This window comes from Dromiciops gliroides, chromosome 1 (genome assembly GCF_019393635.1).
Source record: "Dromiciops gliroides isolate mDroGli1 chromosome 1, mDroGli1.pri, whole genome shotgun sequence".
NCBI lineage: Eukaryota > Metazoa > Chordata > Mammalia > Microbiotheria > Microbiotheriidae > Dromiciops > Dromiciops gliroides.
Genome location: NC_057861.1, coordinates 605,813,390 through 605,833,408, shown reverse-complemented (window position 1 = coordinate 605,833,408; position 20,019 = coordinate 605,813,390). Strand labels below are relative to the sequence as shown.

The window sequence follows — 20,019 nt, the reverse complement described above, 5'->3', positions numbered from 1 at the left end:
TGTAGAGACAGAAGGGGCCTTTGACATATCTAGTCCAATATCCTAACTTTACAGAGACCCAGAGAGAAATGCCTATCCCAAAGTCACAGAGTCCCAAGTAGCAAAATTAGAATTTAAGCCTCAGTCCTCTGATTATCCATCCATCGCTCTTTCCACTAGAACATGTCACTTCATCTACTGACTTGCCCAGCTACAGAAGAAATAAATAGGGGAGCTAAGATTTAAATTGAGGTGCTACGATTCTAAATCCTGACTCTATCCAATACAACCTGCTGTGCTAGGAGGATTATTCCTCTCATTACTAAATAATTTTCCACTTTAGAAAATATTCACTGCAAGGTTTCCCTAAAAGGATCTATTACCCCAGTGCAATCAAATAAGATTTGAATTTCAAATTTGGGGGGTTAAAAACTCTTGTGCAAAATGAGGTGCCCCAATACTGGTTTTTCTCACTTATTTCATACTTCACCCTCTTGCTTCATCCGTGAAATAAAAGGTGGGATAACCATCTGGGTGAACCTAGAGTCCCCATTTGGACTCCAGGGAGTTTAGGAATCTGTGCTAACAAACACTTGGAGGGGGCAGCTAGGTGGTGCAGTGAATAACGCATAGGCCCTGGATTCAGCAAGACCTGGGTTCAAATACAGCCTCAGACACTTGACACTTACTAGCTGTGTGACCTTGGACAAGTCACTTAACCGTCATTTCCCCACCAAACAAACAAAAAAGACAAAAACAAAGCACTTGGAGATCTTAAATTAGAAGCCTGAAAAATATCATCCTTCATGCATATGATAAGATTCCCATGTACTGCCCTAAAATAGCAGCTGAGTATGCCCTCCACATCCCCCCAAAAGCATCAACTTAACAGCCATGGTACTATGGAAAGAGTGGTGGGTCAGGAGACCAAATTTACAGTCTCAACTGTACTAAGTCCAACCCATTTTACTTTTGACAAGTCACTGAACTTCTCTGAAACAATAAGGTAGACTAGAAGACAGAGTTGGAGTTATTAAAGCCTGAGTTCAAATCCTGCCCCAGACATTTGTTTACTGGTTGTGTGAGCTTTAGCAAGTCACTTTACCTGCCTCTGCCTCAATTCCCTCAACTATAAAATGGGGTAACACTAGCATCCACATCCCATGAATGCTGCTAAGATTAAGAGAGATAAATACATGTAAAGTACTTTGCAAACCTTAAAAGCACAATAAATATGTTATGCACCTCAGTTTCCTAATCATTGAAAAGTCTCTTCCTGTTCTAGCATTATGTCATTTCTTTCATAACTTAATAGGGGGTGCAGAGGAGGAGAGGAAGAGAAAACACAAATGGAATAATTCTTTTGTTCCATTTCCAAGATTGTTAAAGTTACTGATCTCTCTTCTACGTGTGTGTTTGTTGTGTGTTTTTTTCTGACATCAAAGGTTAAACAAATAAACGCCAACACATCGGCTATACATCCTGCTCTCTTTCTGCCTGTGCCCAATCTAGCTAAGTTCATATCAGAGTTAGAGGAATAGGTATGGGCCAAACTGCTGGAACAAGGCATTTTGTTTTCTCTCAGTGACCTGCCCTTACTTCATTTTTTTTTGTGTACACATTTAGTTTTATTGTAACAAAGCAACTTGTGCATTTTAACATTTAAAACTTAGCATCTTCCTTTCCAGTGAAACAAAAAAGAAAATTTAAAAATAAACAAGAACAAAATTACAGTAGAGAATGTCAATTCCAAATAAGATCCTACAGGTTCTGCTGATTCTCCATTAAGTGGCAGGGCTCAAAGTCATCATTAGGAGAGAATTTTTTTTAAAACTGTCATCTTAAACTGCAAGGATGTCTGTTAAACATCACAATTAAACATGCCAAAGGAGAAGAAGCCATGTTGTCAAAATGCCCACTTAACCCACCCAAACATCTCAAACCCACCCTTTTTGACCTGCTATAACCCCATGGTTTTGCGGTTTTGTTTTTGTTTTTTTTTTTTTTTCATTTTTTTAAACAAGAGAAAGTAGACAGATACATGTTGGTAAATGCTAACTGTCCATATTCACATAGAGACACAGTGTAATCTCTGAGCCCAATATACAGAGAAAGAAGGAAAAAAGCTAGAATTCTATGCACTACTACACAGGGGCCTAGCACCCTTCAGCTTCCAGCAGTGTGAAGGGAACAGGTTTCTTTTTTCCCACAGAACACAGTGTGTGTTGATTCCATAAACAGTTTGTTTTGGGATAGGAAGGGATAAAAATATGAACTTGGAACAGAAATGGTAGAGATTCTTTTCCCACTGTATTCTGCTCAAGGTATTTCCCCCCTCCCCCACCCAAAAAAGTTGTGAACCATGGTGTAAAGAGGAGAGAAAGAGACCTCAAGAGAACAAGGCAAATGTGCACAAGAGAAAAAAAAATAAAAATAAAAAGGCTGCAACTTGCTCCCAGGGACTGAAGAAAATTAAAAAGGTAAAAGAAGGTTTGGAATCCATCAGTGTTCTATTAGTCATCTTCTCCTTCATCCTCCTCTCCTTCTTCTCCCTCATCATCTTCTTCACCTTCTTCACCTTCATCACCTTCTTCACCTTCTTCATCAATATCCTCCAAGCTGCCGACTCCTCCTCCTTCTCCTTCTCCTTCTCCTTCTCCTTCTCCTTCTCCTTCTCCTCCTCCTTCTCCTCCTCCTTCTCCTCCTCCTTCTCCTCCTCCTTCTCCTCCTCCTTCTCCTCCTTCTCCTCCTTCTCCTCCTTCTCCTCCTTCTCCTCCTTCTCCTCCTTCTCCTCCTTCTTCTCCTTCTCCTTCTTCTCCTCCTTCTTCTTCTCCTTCTTCTCCTTCTCCTTCTCCTTCTTCATCATCCATATCAGGAATCAAGTAGTATTGTAAGGGATTTGGCCAGATATCATCTTTGATGACCTCTCCCTAATTCATCTGCACCTGCATCAGAATGGTCAATGAACTAAGTGAAAAAGCTTTCTGGTTCTTCATGCTTCCTCTTCCGGCTGGCTGGCTTTATTCTGTGTCTGACTTGAACGTTTCATCAAGTCCTTCCCAGATTTCCATTTGATTTCAGTTGACTTTGAAGATGGATCTCCACTTTCATTAAAATGAAACTCTTTGGAGAGAACTTTATTTTCAAAGTAAAGGTTTTCATAAAAATAAAAATCTATTCTGTAATCTGATTTAATATCTTCAAACTCTGTCACTTCAACTCTGATCAAAGAATGCAGTGCCTCTTCATCCTCCTCCTCAAGCAGTGCAGACACTTAGGGGTGGTTAAAAAATGTTGTTACCCAGAAGTTTGGTATTTTGGCGATCAATTCTGACCTCTTCTGGAAGAAAGGTTGGCGGAGTTTGTTACATTTCTGTTCTACTTTCAAAATTTCCTCACTGGCTTGCTCATTCAGTCTGTCTATTTCATTCTATATTTCATCAATATGTTCAATTGCTTCCTGTTGCTCTTTTTCTGAGGTCTCTTCGGCTCCATCGTGGTTGGTCTCTCCGTGCTCACCGGCTACGGGGAGGAGAGAAGGGAGAGGGGAGGCGGGCGGCTTTCACTTCACACACCACACGGGGCGGGCGGCTTCGCTCCGGAGTTCGGGGGAGCCTCGGCCGCCTCCTCCTGGGGCTTCGGGGGGGGGGGGGCGCTCTCTCCGTGCGGCCTGACGGGGAGGGGAAGGTGGGGGAACCTGAGGCGGGGAAGGGGAGGGGTGGCCCTGCCCTTACTTTTTTATTTGCTCAGGGCAATGGGGGTTAAGTGACTTGCCCAGGGTCACACAGCTAGTAAGTGTTAAGTGTCTGAGGCTGGATTTGAACTCAGGTACTCCTGAATCCAGGGCCAGTGCTTTATCCACTGTGCCATCTAGCTGCCCCCTGCCCTTACTTTTTAATGACTAGACAACCAAATACCCTTCCAGCCTCTTGAAGGCCTACTTTAAAATACCTGGTTTGATATAAGATCCAGTCTTGAGATTAGACAGACAAGTCGCCAAGACTAGTTTTTCTCTGTTAAGTAAGCCACTGACCAGTTGAAGAATGCCCTAAAGTTGAACTAGAACAGTTATTTCCTTAATTACACACATTAGTCTCCTAACTTCTGAAATATACCCTAGAACAAGCTCCAGCTTTGGCAAAATATGCTAAGCATCCTATGGATTTCATATATGTGTCCACATACATGTGTGCATATGCATATAAGCAGTGAGTTGCTGATTTCTATCAGTCGAGTTTCCTATACCAGTTGTTCCCCACACTAATGAAATCACACACCAAAGACATCATCACCCCTCCAGAAAAAAAGAAAGAGAAAAAAGCAAATCCAAGTTCACATCAATTTTAAGCAATAATGAGATTTCTATATCAATTATCAGCTAACGTTATTGACTTCCACTTCATCTCTAGGGTTTTAGGAAGCTAAAATGTAATTTAGGGCAGCTGGGTGGCACAGTGGATAGAGTGCCAGGCATGGAGTCATGAAGACTTGAATTCAAATCCAGACTCAGACACTTATTAGCTGTGTGACCCTGGGTAAATTACTTAATCTTGTTTGCATCAGTTTCCTCATCTGTAAAATGAGCTGGAGAAGGAAATGGCAAACCACTCCAGTATCTTTGCAAAGAAAACCCAAAAATGGAGTCACAAAGAGTCAGACATGACTGAAATGACTCAACACCAAAACATTCATAATGAATGAGGTACTTCTTGTATAATTATATTGTTATTAACTATGTAATTTGACTTATACCTTAATATCATGTCCCATCTTGCAAAGCAGCCTAAACTGTACTACTAAGAACCCTGAGGTTTCATCCACATGAATAAGGATAAGAGTTTTTGATGCTGAGAACAGCTGTGTGAGTCAGAGGCTTTTATTCTGTATTGTTGAGCATATTTTCTTGCCCTATGTATATGCTCCTTTAATAACCCAACATCTTTTCCATTAAAGCTAGTTGGTGCTTGGGGCAGCTAGGTGGCACAGTAGATAGAGCACCAGCCCTGCATTCAGGAGGACCTGAGTTCAAATCCAACCTCAGACACTTAACAATTACTAGCTGTGTGACCCATGGCAAGTCACTTAACCCCAATTGTCTCACAAGAAAGAAAGAAAGGAAGGAAGGAAGGAAGGAAGGAAGGAAGGAAGGAAGGAAGGAAGGAAGGAAGGAAGGAAGGAAGGAAGGAAGGAAGGAAGGAAGGAAGGAAGGAAGGAAGGAAGGAAGGAAGGAAGGAAGGAAGGAAGGAAGGAAGGAAGGAAGGAAGGAAGGAAGGAAGGAAGGAAGGAAGTTGGTGGTATAGCTCAAGATCTAGGTTTGGATTCTGGAAGACCCGACTGAGAAAGTGATTCTTTGGGGCAGCTAGGTGGGGTAGTATGATAGAGCACTGGGCCTAGAGTCAGGAAAGTCTGAGTTCAAAAATTCAGTCTTGGCCATTTACTAGCTATGTGACCCTGGACAAGTGATGTAATCCTATCTGTCTCAGTTTCCTCATCTGTAAGATGAACTAGAGAAGAAAATGGCAAAACTACTCCTCTATCTTTGCCAAGAAAATCCCAAATAGGGTCATGAAGAATCAGACATGACTGAACAATAACAAATTGATTCTTATGCATGAGCATCTATTTCAGAGGACGAAGCAGTTAATCCTACCCCAAAAAAGCACTTGATAACAATCATTTAGGCAGAAGTAGAAAGCATGATGAAGGATGATGAAAAGCACTGGAAAAAATGGATGAGAAGAAATGAGAAGACATAGGTTTGCAGACTTATCCCACCCACATGGGTAAATAGGTATGAAGCTTCTATATATACTTTCTTCAAGAAGAGTGGTGATGCACTAGACACAGTAATCACTGAATAACACTCAGAAAAAAGAAATTCATTTGATTCTAACAGGAAACAAAGATTTGTAAATCATTTCTTTGGTAATCAAAGTATTAGAACAAGGATCAAGAACCTTATTTAAAAGACAAAAATGAGATGACACCATCAAAGTCAGGCAACTTGAAGTTGACCTATTTTAGCAAGCTGTTAATGTGCCATAATGAGAACTGTGTAAATGAATAAACATTGACAGAGACTATCACAGTTTCTTAAGAACGTTCTACCACAGCAAATCAATTGCCAATTAGACAAGAGAAGCCAAGCAATTTCCTTAGTCAGCAAATACTTGATCTCCTTGACAAGCAGAGGGATACTGGTAGTCAAAGGCAAAAAATGTTTAAGAATATAAATATATTTATACAACATTATAAAGGTATGTGGTAAAATATGAGCAGCATCACTTCAAAAACAGTAAGAAGCAGTATGGGGGAAATCAAGTTTGCAGAAAGCTTTATTAAAGAGTCAGTTAAGTCAGACCATCCTGATATCATTTAAAGATAAAACTGAAAGGACAAAGAGAAGGGAAAAAATGGTAAGATCTGCCAAGATTTCTATAAGAAACCATTTTTATCAATGACAATAAAATCTGAATTCTAACATCATAGTCCCCAATTTTCATATAAGGAAGTAAAAATAAAACTTAAAATAAAATTAAGAAGGGCAGCTGGACTAAATCAAATATATGCAGCACAAATATGTGCTGAAGGTGACAAAATTCTGAAGGCATTGAGGATCAGTTGTCAAGATATCAAAAAAGAAGATGGGATGTTAAATGCTTGAGAGGGTTGGAAATGATGGGCTAATATCAATAAAAAGGCAAAAGAAAAATATAAACACCACAGATGCTTACATTCCCCATAAAAAGCATTTAAGAATAATTTATACATATATCAAAGGCCTCCACCACAAAATAATCTTCCAATGATTCATTATGGCATAGAGGAGACTCCAAGGTCCCAAAATCTATAGCGAGTCTATTTTATGAAGACCATTCTAGCTGAGTACTAAGAGGGAGATCACCAATAGGCTAGCCACTTAATGGATATTTCCTTGATTATTTCAACCCATCAAAAAATACAAAATGTCCACCATTTCTGTGTGACCATCTCCCTTTGGTTCTTTAGTGATAGTGGCAGAGAGATGACATGGACATAGAGGATGGTAAGAATCACAGTTTTTTAGACTATAAGTAAAATCAAAATAAATAATTAGTACTCTATATGTGAAAATCTATTCCAATGACCAATGACCATATTGCTGGCAGAAGTAAATCATATCAATCTTGCCATTCTTGTTATAACCAAAACCCAAGGGGAAAAAGCTTCAACTAACAAATGGAAATGAAAAAAATAATTGCAGTGTATCAACATCAGTTGCTAAGAATGATGAGGTAGGGAAGTTGATTGAGGAATTTGAAAAATAATTGCAATGAAATCAGTATACACTCAGATGACATGGTGACTTCAATGCAAAGGTTAGGAAAAGAGAGAACAGGAAGATACATGGGAAATCATCATTCAAAAAGAAGGAATGAGAGTCCAGATAACATTTAAGACTTGTGTATTAATATCTTGAACATTTTTTTTCAAGAAAAGAATTAAGAGGCAAAGGATGTGGTAAGCACCAAATAACACTGCAATAAACAGAAGAGATTATGTTTTAACACAAGGGAAAAGATTTGTTATTAATGTGAATTATCCTTGAATCAACTATCTATGTACAGTCAGACCATCAACATTTCAGAGCTAAGATGAGAATCAATAAAAAGAAAGAAGAGCAATGTTAAAAAGAAATGGCACATAATTGAAAAAACTTAATTCTGAAGTATTTAAACAAATAATTTGCAATTAAAATAAACAGAAATAATAGCAATAGCAATTATAATAATTTCACAAAGTTTCACAACATATAAATTAACTGCTACAACAAAGAAATCAAATGAACCCAGAAAGTGAGAGCATCAACAAATACATGGCCTACTTGCCTAAGGCCACATCAATTTAAAATTCTCATTTTCAAAATATTACAAAGCTCAATGATAGATTATTTGCAGTATTGTCTAACAAAGCAGAGAGCAGAAGAGTAAAATTGGTAAAAATGAAATTTTGGTGAGACAGCCAGCTAAGCAAAGTCACCCCAAGGGCATTTAAGGACAAAACTAGAAAGAGACCAACGTACAGAATAAAAATGGAAAATATATCTGTAAAGATTATTATAGTAAACTGATTTTTCCATCAAGAAAAGAAGAACTTACCAACATACATGATAACTTCACAGTCCAGGAAACTGCTTAGAAGGGAAATAGAAATGACACTAAAGACAGGAAAAGCAGATAAAATGGGCCAAGTGTATACATAAGGAAGGGAAAAAATTCAAATTTTATTGATATATAAATACAGCTCATAAAAACTACTGAACTGTAATATGACAGAAAATGAAAATAATAAATGTTGGAGGACATGTGGGAAAACTGGGACACTAATGTACTATTGGTGGAGTTGTAAACTGATCCAACCATTCTGAATAACAATTTGACTCAGTTATAAAACTGAGCAATACCACTACTAGGTCTATATCCCAAAGAAATAAAAAAGGTGGGGGTAAGAGGGAAGGACCTCATTGTTCAAAAATATTTATAGCAGTTCTTTCGTAGTTGATAAGAATTGGAAATTGAGGGGATGCTAATCAACAGAAGAATAGCTGAACAAGTTGTGGCATATGATTGTAATGGAATATTACTGTGCTAGAAGAAATGATGAGTAAGCAGATTTCAGCAAAACCTGGAAAGACTTACATGAACTGATGCAAAGTGAAATGAACAGAACCAGGACAACATTATACACTGTAAAAGCAATACTATACTTTGATCAACTGTGAATGACTGCAATATTCTCAGTAACACAATGATTCAAGATAATTCCAAATAACTCATGATGAAAAATGATATCCACCTCCAGAGAAAGAACTGATAGAGTCTAAATGCAGATCAAAGCATACTCTTTTTCACTTTTCATGTTTTTTCATGTTTTTCCCCTTTGGGTCTGTGTCTTCTTTCACAACACAACCAAGTTTTCCATGATTGATCATGTATAACCTATATCAAATTGCTTACTGTCTTAGGAAAGGGTTGGGTGAGAGAGGAAGAAAGAAAATTTTGAGCTCAATTTTCAAAAAATGAATGTTAAACATTGTCTTTACATGTAACTCGGGGAAAAATAAAATATTCTTTTAAAATAACTACTGAGGAGAAGCTAGGTGGCACAGTGGATAAAGCACCGGCCCTGGATTCGGGAGGACCTGAGTTCAAATCCAGATTCAGACACTTGACACTTATTAGCTGTGTGGCCTTGGGCAAGTCACTTAACCCTCAATGCCCTGCAAAAAAACCCCACAAAAACCAAAAAACTACTGACCTGTATGTCTACTCTCTCATCTAAACAAAATCTTCATAGGTCATCTATAGTTCCATTGATATCACCCACCAGTGATATCAAACACCAGTGAGGGCATCAATAAAGATTGAATGAGCTTTTTCACAAGTGATATTCAACAATGGATCATAGTTTTATAGATGCCAAGCTTCCCATGAAAGCAGTCTTTTAAAAAAATATGAGCATTCCACTTGATTTCTGTATAGAAGAAAAACATAGAAAACAACATTTTCCAAAGAATTAAACGTGAATATCAAATAGAGTAGAAAGCCACGTGGTGGGTATGAACAGGCTGCAACTAATAACATTCTCTTCTAATAAGAGTAAAAGATGTTATCAAGGAACTGTATGATGATAGGCAAACATGGGTTGGTCACCTGGTGAAAAATGACTGACTGCCAGAGTGCTTCATTGTCACTAGATGATGTCAAAAGAAAGGGAAGAGGCTATCTAAGATGGTGGGTTGGCCTTCCATGGAGAACTAGTAAGAGCACATAGAGTTGCATATAGTATGGGCAGACATGGATAAGTTATTACCACCATCACTGGAAGGAACTTCTGAATTGATGAAATCACAGAATCAATTGAGAATTTGATATCAAAGACATCCTTGTATGTATAGGAAAGGAAGGTGTAGACTTTTTCAAACAATATCATAGAGCAGACCAGATTTTCATAGTCTCACAACTGAATGAAAGATACAGAGAATGTAAGATCCTTCTTGTGTTTTTCAATGGTAAAAATTATTTCATCCAGCAGAATAAAATAAAGCTTTAAAAGGTGGCTCCTACAGGAGGGTATGACCCATGCATATCATAGTCTCATACCTTGAGAGATGTAATAACAGATATTATTACATGACCCTCTGATTATTAATATCAAGTGAGTCTTAAAATGAGGAGATGTACACTTGCCCAAGGTGCTTGCCACTCTACCAGTGCAGAGTTCAAAAGAAGAGATTCCTTACAGATGGTGAACTTCTTCATCTATCAAGGGTCAGCAAAGTATGGCCCATCATGACTATAATTTGTTGCCCCCTGCCATATTGATTACATAATCACTCAAAAGATTTTAGCCTAACAATTCACACAGGAAACGCCTATTAGTTATAGACTGTGATAAGGAGCTTAATGAATCTGGTCTGTTAGTTTGTATATTCTTGGACAAGCACTGTGCAAAGACTGTAAGCCTGACCAAGAATTAAAGAGGAGCAAAAGAAGTTAAATTACACTTGAAGAAATTGTACAGGGTTTTAATGACCCCTAAAGCCCCCCCCCCTTTATTTTGCAGGGCAATGAGGGTTAAGTGACTTGCCCAGTGCCACGCAGCTAGTAAGTGTCAAGTGTCTGAGGCCAGGTTTGAACTCAGGTCCTCCTGAATCCAGGGCCAGTGCTTTATCCACTGCACCATCTAGCTGCCCCTAAAGGCCCATTTTTAAACATTAGCATTCTTTCAGTACTGCTATCTGCAAGTAGGATGTCTCAAGCATAAAATGAGTGAAATGAATAAGATGACCTTCAAGGTTCCCTTCCAGCCCTAGAGAGATAAAAGATGACTACTTTTAGATGAAGTAGTAAATAATAGTCTTGGTAATATACCAATTTGGCATATATAAATGTTTATATACAGGCTACAAATATATTGTATATAAACAAAATATGTATGTGTGTACATGTGCACATACATACATATTGTAGATTTGTTTTCATGCATGCATATGTAAAAAAATTATTATTATTAGCTAACTAATCTAACCTGGAAAAAATTTATAATTTGAGTTATGAAAAATTTATGATTATATGACAAATTATGAGTTTAGAAAAACTATAATTGGGCCATAAGCCCTGCCGCAGTTGCCATTCAAATGTAGAAATATTTTGACTTACTAGGCCTAATATGGGGGGACTAATCTAACTGGGGTACTTAGCCAAACAGTCAAAAGTCCCAGATTATCTGACTGCTGTAAATTTAATGTGGGCCGTTTATCAAGTTCTACCACACTGCTCCACTCCCAAATTGATAAGCAAAAGATTAAGAAGCCCATTAACTAAATAATCCAAGCAGAGTTTATTTATGATACTATTTAAAATTAAGAATACAGGGAAATAAAATGTACAACCTGACTGCATTGCAGTGCATCTCTTTCCCACCTGCTGTGCCTCGAACTTTTTTAATACAAGAAGGGTCTTAGCCGCCTCTCGCCTCAGGGTATGTTACACTTTCCCTGTTCAGATACTTTCTTCTAACTCCGAACCCCTTTCACTTTGTAAATCCCCTGCTTCTAACTTTCCCCTCCTTACTGTCACTGCTGAACCCCTGTGTTTCTCTCACCCATCTTCTGTCTGTCTGGTCCGTCAGTCTGCCCTTCGGCCTCTCTTTTCCCTGCTCCTAGTCCTTCTCATCTTCTGCATCCTTGTAGCCCCCTGTCTGTCTTCTCCAACCTTTGCCATCTCATCAGCCGCCCCTTGACCTCTTGTTGTCCATCCTCCCGTCTCCTCGTCCGAACCTCTCTAATATCGTCAGGCGCCCCTCAGTCCTCTTCTCTGCCTCTCGTCTTCTTCTAGGGTCCCCAAATCAAAATAAATTTCCACACATATGTTCATGTGTGTATGTATATCTATGTATATAGTGTCTTCCTTTCAACATAAAGTTCTTTTGTCCTCTAATAGCTTTCATTGTGGGAAAAGATCTCAATCTTAATTCTAACAATGAAACCCTCTCATTCATTTTCACAGGCTAGAGAAATTCTATTCAGTTTTGCTAGGTAATTTTTTTAAAGCACACTAAAGTACACTCATTAATCTATCCCGATCAACTAGCACAACTTGAATTAAGAGTAGATGAGGGGACCAAAAATATATACTGTTTTTCTGTCCTATTTTTCCAATACCAAGACAGATGATGTTGACTAACACTCTTAGCCTCTTAATGCACCCTTTGGGGAATGGCCTTATCAATTTAAGGGATTTCAAAAAGCCCTGTGCCATCAGAAACTGCCTATTTCAGTTTGTCACTGGTCCTGATTCCTCCACTTAGGTGCCTTTGGGTTAATGGTCTGTTAAGACAATATGCCTTGAGATGGGGGAAGTCAAAAAGCCATTACTCACTTATACCTTAATATTGTTTGCTTTAATCAGGACAGACAGCTTTGTTCTAACACCTCACTCAAAAGTAACAATGAAGAAATGAGATTTTTGTTGGGTGTGGGAAAATATCAGAAAACTTGTAATGTGACCTAAAAGTTTACTTTTGTGGTAAAGTAGCAAAACGTTGTAAACAATATACTAATGTCTTTTCAGCAATCAGGGCATACAGCCCTGGTGACCACATACAAAGCCTCCTTGCCTTCCTCCTGGACCGACTGCCTATGAACCTGAAATCTCCAGGTTTCAGGAAATACTCCTCGACATAGGAGAAATGATCTAGGAGAGAAGGCACAGGAAAACAGAGCACTTTTTTTTCACAACCAAAGGATGATCAGTTGTCCAAAATGACTAGTAGATTTGGTAGAATCCTACCTTCAGCCGTCTCAGTCTGGACTTTGAGCTTAGTGGAGAAGGCAGCATTAAGCACAAAAGCCAAGTATTCATTCAACAAATTCCCTATACTGTTCTGCCCATCGAAAATCCCCCTCCCCCCAAAAAAGCAGGTCCTAAGCATTCTCTATTTGATGAATATAAATTTATCCCTTCCACATCACAACCGTCCCCATCAAGGTTTCCATATATCTCAGGTCAGCATAAGAAATTAAATGGGAATTTGGGGGAAGTTTAGCAGAAGCCACAGATAACACTCAAAGGCCAGCAGATGACACAGAAAAAGTTTACAAACTCATAAATGTATAAAATATACATATTGTATTGTAAAATATCAACATATTTTATCTTTTGATACCATAATAATTTAGATTTCTTTTCTGGTACTATGGGAGGGCCAAGACATTTTACTCTGATTTTCCAGATTGTGAGGAAAGTGGGGTAGAGGGGAGGAGTACCATGCCCCTAGCCCCTGAAATGTGGAGAGAGGATAACTAACATTCCAGGGCATAAAAAGCAGCTAATTTCTCTTTCAGGGTGGTGATGGAGCTGCTCAACTGGAGGATCAAGCTCAGTTTCATCATCTGCAAAATGGGGGGTATGAAATTAGATAATTCCTGAGCTCCCTTCCAATTCCAGCTCTATGATACCATGAGCCCCTCTTTTGCCCAGTTCTATTTATCCAGTCCTTGCCAGTCTTGACCCAGCCACTTCATGGCCCCACTTCCCTCTATCTCAAGAACCCTTTCCTGTTTACCCATCTATTGTTTCTTCCCCTGATAATCCCGATACCTGGGATACCTTCTCCATATGCCTTCTCTATTATTTTCAATGCAATGAATACTGTTAAAGCACACACACACACACAAATTGATTATGCCTACTTTACATCTTGGAAATCTTATTTTAATTGAGTTCTTACAAGTTACATGGCAATTCTCTTAATCCTCTTTAATTACTCCTTATCACCTTCTCAACTGTCAATATTCCAAACCTTCTCTTTTTCAAATATATAGTTCTATCAACCTCGACTCTTTAAGCAGCCAGGTAACACAATGGATAGAGTTCTAGGGCTAGAGTTAGGAAGACCTGAATTCAAATATGGTCTTAGATACTAGCTGTGTGACCCTAGTCAAATCACTTCACCTTTACCTGCCTCAGTTTCCTCAACTGCAAAAAGAGGATAAAAATAGCACCTACCTCCCAGGATTGGTAAGGATCAAATGAGATCTGTAAAGTACTTAGCATAGTGCCAGGTCCACAGTAAGTATTTAGTAAAGACTTGTTCTCTACTTCCTTCCTTCTTAGTAAATGATCTCTCCTCTTAGCTTACAAAAAGATCAAAGACATCAACTGTTCCCCCTACCTGTCCACATCTTAAAACTGAATTTCACTTACCCTCTCTTCCTTTCTTCTGTCTCAAAAAGGATGAGGTATCCTATTACCTACTTGCCAAAGCCAAACCTATATCTTTGATGTTCTGTTGTTTGGCTTCTAGGTTTTATTCCAATAACTAACACTTTTCTCTCATCCACTCCTAGGTCTACAAACATATGGAGATCCTTTGACCCAGCAATACCACTATTAGGTCTTTTTCCCAGGGAGATCATGGAAAAGGGAAAAGGACCCACATGAACAAACATATTTATAGCTGCTCTTTTTGTGGTAGCAAGGAATTGGACATTGAAGGGTTGCCCATCAATTGGGGAATGGCTGAACAAGTTATGTTATATGAATGTAATGGAATACTATTGTGCTGTAAGAAATGATAAGTAGGTGGATTTCAGAGAAACCTGGAAGGACTTGCACGAACTGATGATGAGTGAGATGAGCAGAACCAGGCGAACATTGTACACAGTATCAACAACACTGTGTGTTGATCAACTGTGATAGACTTGATTCTTCTCAGCAATGTTCTCAGGATAGTTCTGGGGGACTCACAATAGAAAATGTTCTCCATGTGGAATCTAGATGCAGATCAAACCATACTATTTCTATTGCTTTTGTTGTTGTTGTTTTTCTTTTTTGAGGTTTTTCCTTTTTGCTCTTATTCTTCTCTCATGACATGACTAATGTATAAATACGTTTAATGTGATTGTACATACATAACCTACATCAGATTACTTGCTGTCTTGGGGAGAGGGGTGGGAGGGGAAGGAGGGAGAAAAATTTGAAACTAGAAATCATATAAAAACAAATGTTGAAAATTCTCTCAATGTAACTGGAAAAAAATAAAATATTTACATGGAAAAAAAACCCAAACACATGAAGACTCCTTTATCCTATACAAATAAATCATAACTCCTTAATGATCCTGTTTAGTGCCCAGATCAGGAAAATAATTTTGTTCAAGGTTACACAGGCCAACTAGTAGAACTAGAAACTGAACCCCATTACTCCTATTGTAAATTTACTTTCCTTCCCATTATACTATGCATTCCCCATCATTAACCACTATGGCCGGCTTCCATACTTAACAAAAGCCAATTGTCTTTTTTCAGCTTTATTTCCCCTAAGACCTCTGCAGAATATGACACTAATGATGCTCCCTCTCCTCCCATATATTTCACAAGACAGCTCTCCTATTTTTCTTTTTATTTTCTTTCTTTTCTTTTCTTTTTGTGGGGCAATGAGGGTTAAATGATTTGCCCAGGGTCACACAGCTACTTTCAAGTGTCTGAGGCTGGATTTGAACTCAGGTCCTCCTGAATCTAGGGCCCGTGCTTTATCCACTGCGCCACCTAGCTGCCCCCTCTCCTATTTTTCTTTAAAGCACTCAGAAATGGGAAGAGGGCTAAGGAAAGAGTTTTAGAAAAGCACCTACATTTAGGCAAGAGGAGAAGCAATATCACCCACTCCAAAACCTTTCAATCGTCACCATGAATTGGAAAATGCTAATCTCCCCATCTCTTCTTAGTAAAATTCTTTTTCTTTCCCAGGGCCCAGCTACCTTATTATGAAGACCTCCCTTATATCTTGAGAATATTTTTTCTCTCATTCATATATATATATATATATATATATATACATATATATATGTGTGTGTGTGTGTGTGTGTGTGTGTGTGTGTGTGTGTGTGTGTGAATATATATATAGGACTTTCCCAGGGTCACACAGCTATTAAGTGTCTGAGATGAGATTTGAACTAAGATCCTCCTGACTCCAGGCAGGTAGGTGGCAGAGTAAATAGAGAGCTAGATTTGGAGTCAGAAAGACCTGTGTGACCCCAGGCAAGTCCTTTAATCTCTCTGTCTCAGTTTCATCTGTAAAACTGGCACAATAATAGCAACCACCTCACAAGGTTGTTGAGAGACTCAAATGAGGTAACATGTAAAGGGCTTGGCAAACCTTAAAGTTTTTCTAAATGCTGGCCATTAATATTTGGAAAGTTAGCTAATTAGAAGGCTTTCATTTTGATTGCTAGTTAGTTACAGCATGGGGCTATAAGTGGTTTTCCCCTATGGAGCCTGTGGCTCAAGATCTCATCTGAGGGTTTGATATTCGCAGTCTCTCAATAATGACTAAGGCCTGGGCAGGCTCTTGGGACCATCCAAAAATTTGGGTTCATTTTTCTAAGAGCTTTCTATAGTGCAGGAAGCACACAAACATTTCACAAGGAAAAATGTTTATTAATAGACAAGAATTTTTTAAAAAAGAAAGAAAAAGAAGACAACAGGGGCAGCTAGGTGGTACAGTGGATAAAGCACTGGCCCTGGATTCAGGAGGACCTGAGTTCAAATCCCTCCTCAGACATTTGACTCTTACTAGCTGTGTGACCCTGGGTAAATCACCTAACCCTCATTGCCCCACCAAAAAATAAATTAAAAAGAAAAAGAAAACAACAGAAACAATTTACCATCAGCTACTCTCCATCTAAGATTTCAGAATATTCCCAATGAATTCACAGCCCCAACTTCATCTCCTTCACAAGTGACAACACCGTTCTACTGTCACTGTACTTCTTTGGAAATCACTCGCTCCCACAGTGGCCCCCTCAATACTCTCTGCATGAGGTCCTGTCAGGACCTACCTCAGTTACCCTTTCCACAGCCTCTCTTGATCACTTTTGGGAATCATTTCCTGTTATAACTATCATTCATGGCAATAACATGCATTTGGATGGTAGGTAGCTTTCCCCAGATCCCAATGTTCAGGCGTTAGGTCCAAAATTTAAAAAAAAAATTTCAAGTCCATGAGATCTAAGTGAATGCTCTACTAGTCTTGGATTCTAGCTTCCCGAGTTACCTCAGGCCACAAAGAACAAAAGGAGAACATCCTAACTTCTAGTTTTATCCCTCACACTAACTTCCATCCTGGTAAATATCATACCTTTATCCTAACCTTTATGGATCCAAGGTCACAATCCCAGTACACCTAGAAGAAGCACATCCTGTTTGACTGACCTTTATCAAAAGTCTTCATAGCTCAGAGGTAGCTACAAGGCTCATAAAGCAGGCAGACAGGCAGAGAGAGACAGACAGACACAAACACACACAGGGCACTTGAAAGGATTCATTTCACAGCTCTCTCAGAAACATTCAATCATCTTATTTGCCAAAGTAAATAGAAGGGGGCTACTAGATGGTGCAGTTGATAGTGCACCTGCCCTGGAGTCAGGATGACCTGAGTTCAAATACAGCCTTGAACATTTGACACTTATTAGCTGTGTGACCCTGGGCAAGTCACTTAACCCTCTTTGTCCCACCCCCCAGTAGATATTGGTGAAGTCACTGGAAGGATAAACAAAAATATGTGGGGGATACACCACCAACAAAAATAGATTTGTAAATGAATATACAAGAATGATATTTTTAAATCCAGCATCTTTGAGGAAGTGTCTTTTTTTAACAAGTCAGATCAACAAGCATCCATTAAGCACCTACTGTGTGTCAGGCACCATGCCAACCACTGGATCACTAATTTAACTATAGAGTTAAATTCACCTTGTTAAAAAAATGTGACTTTAAGAAAAAAATGAAATTAAAATATGTGATTCCTTGCTTTCTCAAATAGAAGATAGTGAAGGCAATGGAACTTTTTCTGAGTAACTCACAGTCTTTCTCCATAATGTGCTTTTATAGAACACAGTTATGCATCTATTAAAATTTTCCTTTCTCTTCTTCACAATCTGAATGTTAATGCTATTGTTTCTAGCAGTTCCCCCAACCCATGTACAGTCTGAAGTTTCCAATCTGCCAGGAAACGAGAAATGAGATAACCAAGCTTTTTTTTTTTTTTTTTTTTTTTGTGAGGCAATTGGGGTTAAGTGACTTGCCCAGGGTCACACAGCTAGTAAGTGTTAAGTGTCTGAGGTCGAATTTGAACTCAGGTACTCCTGAATCCAGGGCCGTTGCTCTATCCACTGCGCCACCTAGCTGCCCCGATAACCAAGCTTTTTAAGAATGAGGAGCTAAAAAAGATTTAGTAATGTTCTCAATAGGAGCCTAAAGGCCCCAGTATTATTACTGGGAATTTTTAAGAGGAGCATTTTCATTCCAAGTTCAAGGATATTTTCAAGAGGATTGTAATTTTTAAAAGTCCCTTGATCCAAAAGGAAAATTTTCAACTTAAAGAGAGAAACAATTCTTATGTAGTTTTAATCACCATACCCCATAATTCACTTAATGGAATGTTTTAATAGTTGACTTTTAGTCATAAAGTCATTTTTTTTCCAAACAAAAATTAAACTTTCACCAGGTCACCTGAAACACTGAGTAATATACTTCTGTCCTTATATCCCATTTACAGTATAGAAAAGAAGTTTCCTGTGTTTTTTCCCCAATTCCCAAAGAATTTCTTAAAGTATGCAGTATCTTAAACTAAATAGTAGAATTTGTGACTCCAAAGGAAGAGGCAACTAAGTCTTGTAATTAAGTGATTTTTTTAAACCAATGTATAGATAGATTTTGAATGTATCATAGACTTTATTTTTTGTTGTTGTTGTTTTTAGTTTTTTGGCAGGGCAATGAGGGTTAAGTGACTTGCCCAGGGTCACACAGCTAGTAAGTGTCAAGTGTCTGAGGCCGGATTTGAACTCAGGTCCTCCTGAATCCAGGGCCGGTGCTTTATCCACTGTGCCACCTAGGTGCCCCAATTATTAAAGTTTTTAAATCTATGACACAGGGCAGCTAGGTGGTACAGTGGATAAAGCACCGGCCCTGGATTCAGGAGGACCTGAGTTCAAATCCGGCCTCAGACACTTGACACTTACTAGCTGTGTGACCCTGGGCAAGTCACTTAACCCACTTAACCCCCATTGCCCGCAAAACAAAAAAGAAAGAAAAAGGGAAAAAAACTTTAATCATTTATCAAATGGCTAATATGTGCTAGGTAATAAATGATCCATTCTAAAAATCTGACATTTTTTAGAGTTGGCATTGTCCAGGGATGGCAACTAGATGCTTATGTGGGACTAGTTCTTTTTTAATTCCCTAAATATTAACCTTGATATTGATTACTAGAGAGATTAGCAAGAAAATAATCTAGAAACAGTGATGACCTGTTATAATCTATGTAACTCTTCTAAAAATGTGGAGAATAAATTATCTCAAATACCATGATGTTACAAGCTGAAAATCCTATTTCATAATGACACCTGATTTTTTTCACATCTGAAATTAAAGTCCTTTATATTGATCTGTTATGGTAGAATTATGGGCCCCGGTTACCCCAGAAGTTGTCTGGGGAGGTCAAGGAACTTTTTCCTTGAAACCTCAGGAGTTTTCCCTTGAAATCAATTAGGCCTCTCCTTGAGCTCAATCGAGGACACACTCCCAAAAGAGATAAGCAGCACCAGATCAAACTGAGCATGCTCCAGGACCACCACCCCACATTCCAACCCTCCTGACCACCTGGATGAGGTAATCCTGTTGGGCATGACTACACCAAGAGAAGACCACCTGGAACCGCCCACCAGAAGACTGCTCAGACCCACCAGGATGGAGTTAACGCCCATCACCAGATTGCTCATGACCGATCATCACCTACCTCAGCCCATCACCCAGTGAGGGACTTTCTTACCCATGCCATCTGAACCCTATAAAAGAGTGCTCCCCAAGCTAGTGGAGGAGGAAAGCATTTTGTTTCTCCAAAACCTTCCTCCCGGCCAGTTTCTCTTGTACCCCAATAAACCTGTTCTTTTATTCCTAAATAGGACTTGCTCGAGTGTAATTCCTTACAGAGGAATCCT

At 38.8% G+C, this 20,019-nt stretch overlaps 1 protein-coding gene and 1 pseudogene across 1 annotated transcript in view; both read right to left on the bottom strand.

The window, feature by feature from the left end:
* RASEF (RAS and EF-hand domain containing) overlaps positions 1-20,019 on the bottom strand; it is a 108,967-nt gene that overhangs the window by 69,266 nt on the left and 19,682 nt on the right. The window lies entirely within an intron of this gene.
* On the bottom strand, positions 1,967-19,800 carry LOC122737403 (annotated as a pseudogene).